Genomic DNA, 4,777 nt, shown 5'->3' with positions numbered 1-4,777 from the left:
AACTGAAGACTTTCAGGAGGTTGACCAGGAAAGGTAGCTCTGAGGAACTGAATTTTGAGCAGAGATCAGAAAGATGAGAATAAGACTGTGTGTGAATGAAAGGAATAGTATTCCAAGCATAATTCCTACAGCATGTGCAGAGGTCCTTAAGGGAAAAAAAAAAAAATTGGTGGGCAAAAGGAATTGATAGACGATCCTTTTGGCTAGGAGCACAGCAAACAAGGGAGAGACTAGGGGACAGAAGGACAAGGTTGATGAGGTAGGAAAAGTTCTTGGGTGTTTTTGCGACATTGTACTACTTGGATTTTGCTCTTTCATTTCAAGCCTCAAATCTAGCATATGGCAGCTTTTTCTAAGCTAAAGGAAGTACTTTGACTATGTCTACATTTTCTAAATTATTTATTTATGATCATGTATACCAGTTCCCCTTATACTTTAATATACATACAAATAACCTGGAGGACTTTTTAAAATACAGATTCTGTTTCAAGGTCTGGGGTGGGATCTGGGATTCTGCATTTTCAACAAACTCCTAGGTAATATTACTGCTGCTGTCCCATGCAACAGACTTGAGTATCAAGGTTGTAGTCTGTGATCAGCTGTCTGGAATTTATGCTAAATTCAATGGGAAGCCAGTGAAGGACTTTAAAAAGAGTCATAATCCAATTGGTTTTATACTGTACTTCATTCTCCATGAGGCTCACTATGTTCTCAGTTCATGCTGTTTTTCTGTCTCCTTCAGCAGTTATTTAGTAAGAAGGTTGTTTCAAGGTTCTAGGTCACCTTGCAGGTTTGGGGTTTTTTCTATGCATTCTCTCTGGGGCTGAACTCCAGGTAGTGAACTAGGTCAAGTCACCTAGGTCCAGGTCAGTGGTCTTCAAATGTTTTTGCTCATGTGTTCCTTAAAGATGTCATAAGCAGTATACCACTTCACACCTTAGCATTTAAAAATTTTCATCGTAAGTTTAGATATTTGCAAAGGATGCAGTTTTCCAGACTATTATAAATACTGACATTTTAAAATAAAGCAATATCACTCTTTTAAATGTATTCAATGGGATCTAAATACTATAGTCATTTACACGCACTATCATTCACTTAAAAATAATAATGGACAAATTCTTCTTTAACAGCTTAAAATTCTATATCATTTCTTTTCCTTTCTGAACTTGTAATTTCATCATACTTCCCCTGCAGAATGTTACCTAATATAATATACATTTAATGCTTAAAAGTGTTTTCTTGAACACCTCTCTTTCTTTTCTGCAACAAATTATGTAAATAAATATAAATTCAGTTTCTAAAATTTCATGTGACCATAAAACTCTTAAGAGTTTATTTTTTCCCCTCTGGATTGAATTATAATTGCAATTAGTGAAAGTCAATTAACCAAAATAATTATTTTATAAACTTTGACAAAATTTATTACACAAGAAGTAAAATGTACTGAAAATGTATCTGCTATTGTAAAAAAAAAGTGTTTTTCCCCAGTTAGTATATCTGTGGATGAATCCTACTGATTGCTTGAAGGAGACCTGATTATTCCTATTTTTTCATGTGCACTGATGTAGGCTCTGAGAAACCTTGCTCATATAAAGGAGATCGAAATGAAAGAAGTTTTATTACATCAGTATCACTTAAGACTTTGAACTCCTTCAGAGTTACATGCCAAAAGTCACATTATAATCCATTATCAAAAATTATTTCTTTGATTAGGTCCTTCTAATACTAAGAATTAGAAACCAATCAGTAACTTCCTGAGCTGCAAAATGATTTGTTACCTAGTCATTAGCCATTTATTCCAAAAAGAATTTACCAAAACTTCTTAAACAATAATAACTATATTATTTTTCACTTAGAGCCACCTTGTTTAACCCATTATAATCAAAAAAAGTTGAGAAAATTGAAATATTGTTAACTTCAGCATATTTGCCATACAATATGCTTGATAAAATGTTTTATCATGCCATGTGCTTTAAGTTTTTTTTTTTTTTTAAGGTAAAGCTATTTTAATTATTTATTTATTTATTTATGGCTGTGTTGGGTCTTCGTTTCTGTGCGAGGGCTTTCTCTAGTTGCGGCAAGTGGGGGCCACTCTTCATCGCGGTGCGCGGGCCTCTCACTATCGCGGCCTCTCTTGTTGTGGAGCACAGGCTCCAGACGCGCAGGCTCAGTGATTGTGGCTCACGGGCCTAGTTGCTCCAAGGCATGTGGGATCTTCCCAGACCAGGGCTCGAACCCGTGTCCCCTGAACTGGCAGGCAGATTCTCAACCACTGCACCACCAGGGAAGCCCCTTAAGTATGTTTTGTCAAAACCTTAGACCTTCAGATTAAGCTTGTTTATAGAAAATGCCTACTTTGAAGCTAATTAGTGAAGTTAGACTTCATAATTATTCCAGTTAGCCAGACCAGACTGACCTTCTGTTAAAAAAAAAAAGTCTTAACTTTTAATTCAAATGAATGTGTTCATGTGCATTTTGAGGGATAATATCACTGAAAAATAAACTGTAAGGTAGAGTACTAGAAATAAAGCCACCAAGATTAAAACCACATAGTTTAATATATTTTTTTTCATTCTCTTAATAATCTATAAGCCAAAGAGTAAATTTGTTGCTAGTTTTCATTATTTAATTTATAATAATGCAATGCAATGGTTAGCCAAAACTATGAGTTATTTATAAAGCAGATAGTATGATAAAAAGCATGGTGCATGTTTTAGCAGACCGAAGGCAGAAGTTTAAGAGCAAGTGCTGGACCAGGAAGTGAAGGAGAAGAAAAGCAAGCACAGAAATGGAGCAGATACAAAAGTTGGCTATTCTTGATGACTGCTATAAAAAATGTGCCTTGGGGGCTTCCCTGGTGGCGCAGTGGTTGAGAGTCTGCCTGCCAATGCAGGGACACGGGTTCGAGCTCTGGTCTGGGAAGATCCCACATGCCGCGGAGCAACTAGGCCCGTGAGCCACAATTACTGAGCCTGCGTGTCTGGAGCCTGTGCTCCGCAACAAGAGAGGCCGCGATAGTGAGAGGCCCGCGCACCGCGATGAAGAGTGGCCCCCGTTTGCTGCAACTAGAGAAAGCCCTCGCACAGAAACGAAGACCCAACACAGCCATAAATAAACAAACAAACAAATAAATAAATAGATAAATAGATGGAAATTGCATGGCAGTAGCTTAATATATATTAAAAAAAAAAATGTGCCTTGGGACCACCCATCTGGAGAAGAAAATGGGGAAGCAGTGTTCTTTGGCTCCCGCCTAGTAGCGAGGACTAATCCTTTATTGTGGTTCCTCAGTTTGCCACAGATTCCAATTTGCCACACTGGACGCCTGCACTGGTTTAAAAAAGGGGGCGGGCAGCGGCTAAGGCAGGACTTTCAGAATGATGAAGCAAGGAGCTCAGCAGACCCTCTCCCCAGCCAAACAGTGCTTTAACTGGTGAAAATTATAAAAATCAGTCATTCTAAGTCTCTGGAAATTGTGCCAAGGACATACAGCAAATAAATAAACATTCACTAAAGAAACTATACTAAATCTTGGGTAAGAACAGTGAGAGCCTGGGACATATGAACCATGATCTGCTCCATTACACAAACCCCCTCAGCTCCACATTATGAAAGCTCTCCCACAGGCATTTGCAACCAAGAATGAGACTCCTCTCCCGCCTGCTCCCAGTCTGAGGCTATGGTGACCACAAGAAGATCAGACAGCTGGTTTGTTTGTTTGTTTTCCTCCTCCCCAGGCCTGTGTTACAGGAGCTCTATTCCAGGCAGGAGTAGCGGACATCTGTCTTCCCACACACGGCTTCCCCTCAAGGACAGAAACCCTACCTTAGGTACGGCAGTCTGAAAATACTAAGGCTCCAATTTATCCCAGCCCCAGCTGGCTGTAGGGAGAAGGTTCCATGCTGAGAGGACAAAGCTGAGAAAACTAGGGCCTGCCCCTGCCCCAGTGGGTGGGTGGGAGCAGTTTCCTGCCTTTAGTTTTAGTGCAATGGTGCAAGGGTTCTGCCCAGGGAGAAAGGCAGGCCACAAGGACAAAGAGCTCTGCAGCTCTGCCTGAAGGAACTAACTTTATTTGGAACAGAGAGTGGAGAACTCCATGCTTATTGAAAACAACTGAGATCTTGGTGGAGCACAATTAAGTAAAAGTTGTTAGTTTCATATAAGCAAAGTAACACAGCAGCTAGAAGTTTAATGGAAAGAGCCAGGAAAAGAGGCAGAAAAGAACTTTCTTTAGATCACAGACAACTCTGGGGTCAGGAAGGTGTGTACACATGATAGGCTGCACCTACTCAGGAGCAATCGGAGCAAGACATGAGACAGACTTTTAAAGCTTTAGCCAAGATGCATACAGGCCCATCAACACAGGGCTGACACAGATGTTGGAATTATCAGATAGGGAATTTGAAATAACTATGATTGATATATTAAGGGTTCTAATGGAAAAAAGTAGGCAACATGAAAGAACATGTTATACTACAATACGGCTACTATAAGCAGAGAGATAAGAACTCTAAGAAAAAAAAAATTTAAGTTCTAGAAACCCAAAGCACTGTAACAGAAATGAAGAATGCCTTTGATGTAAATGAAGGTAGTCAAGGAAAGAATCAGTGAGCTTGAAGATATGTAAATGAAAATTTCCCAAACTGAAATGCAATGAGGAAAAAGAATGAAAACAAATTGGACAAAACATACAAGAACTGAAAAACAATTTTAAAAGGTATAAAATAGATGCATTTTGAATATAAGAAGAAAAAGAAAATGAAACAGAAGAAAT

The 4,777-nt window shown here is 38.9% G+C and overlaps 1 long non-coding RNA gene across 1 annotated transcript; it reads right to left on the bottom strand.

Annotated features, from left to right (window-relative positions):
• Positions 1–1,949: 1,949 nt before the first annotated feature.
• On the bottom strand, positions 1,950–4,323 carry LOC309628404. The gene is made up of 2 exons (XR_014244479.1): positions 3,209–4,323; positions 1,950–2,852 (listed from the first exon to the last, which is right to left on the bottom strand). It is a non-coding gene; the product is annotated as an uncharacterized lncRNA (long non-coding RNA).
• Between the last annotated feature and the right edge of the window lie 454 nt (positions 4,324–4,777).

This window comes from Balaenoptera borealis (genome assembly GCF_965194805.1).
Source record: "Balaenoptera borealis genome assembly, chromosome: 4".
In the NCBI taxonomy this organism is placed as follows: domain Eukaryota; kingdom Metazoa; phylum Chordata; class Mammalia; order Artiodactyla; family Balaenopteridae; genus Balaenoptera; species Balaenoptera borealis.
The sequence above is the reverse complement of the archived record's forward strand: the minus strand, read 5'-3'. Positions and strand labels throughout refer to the sequence as shown.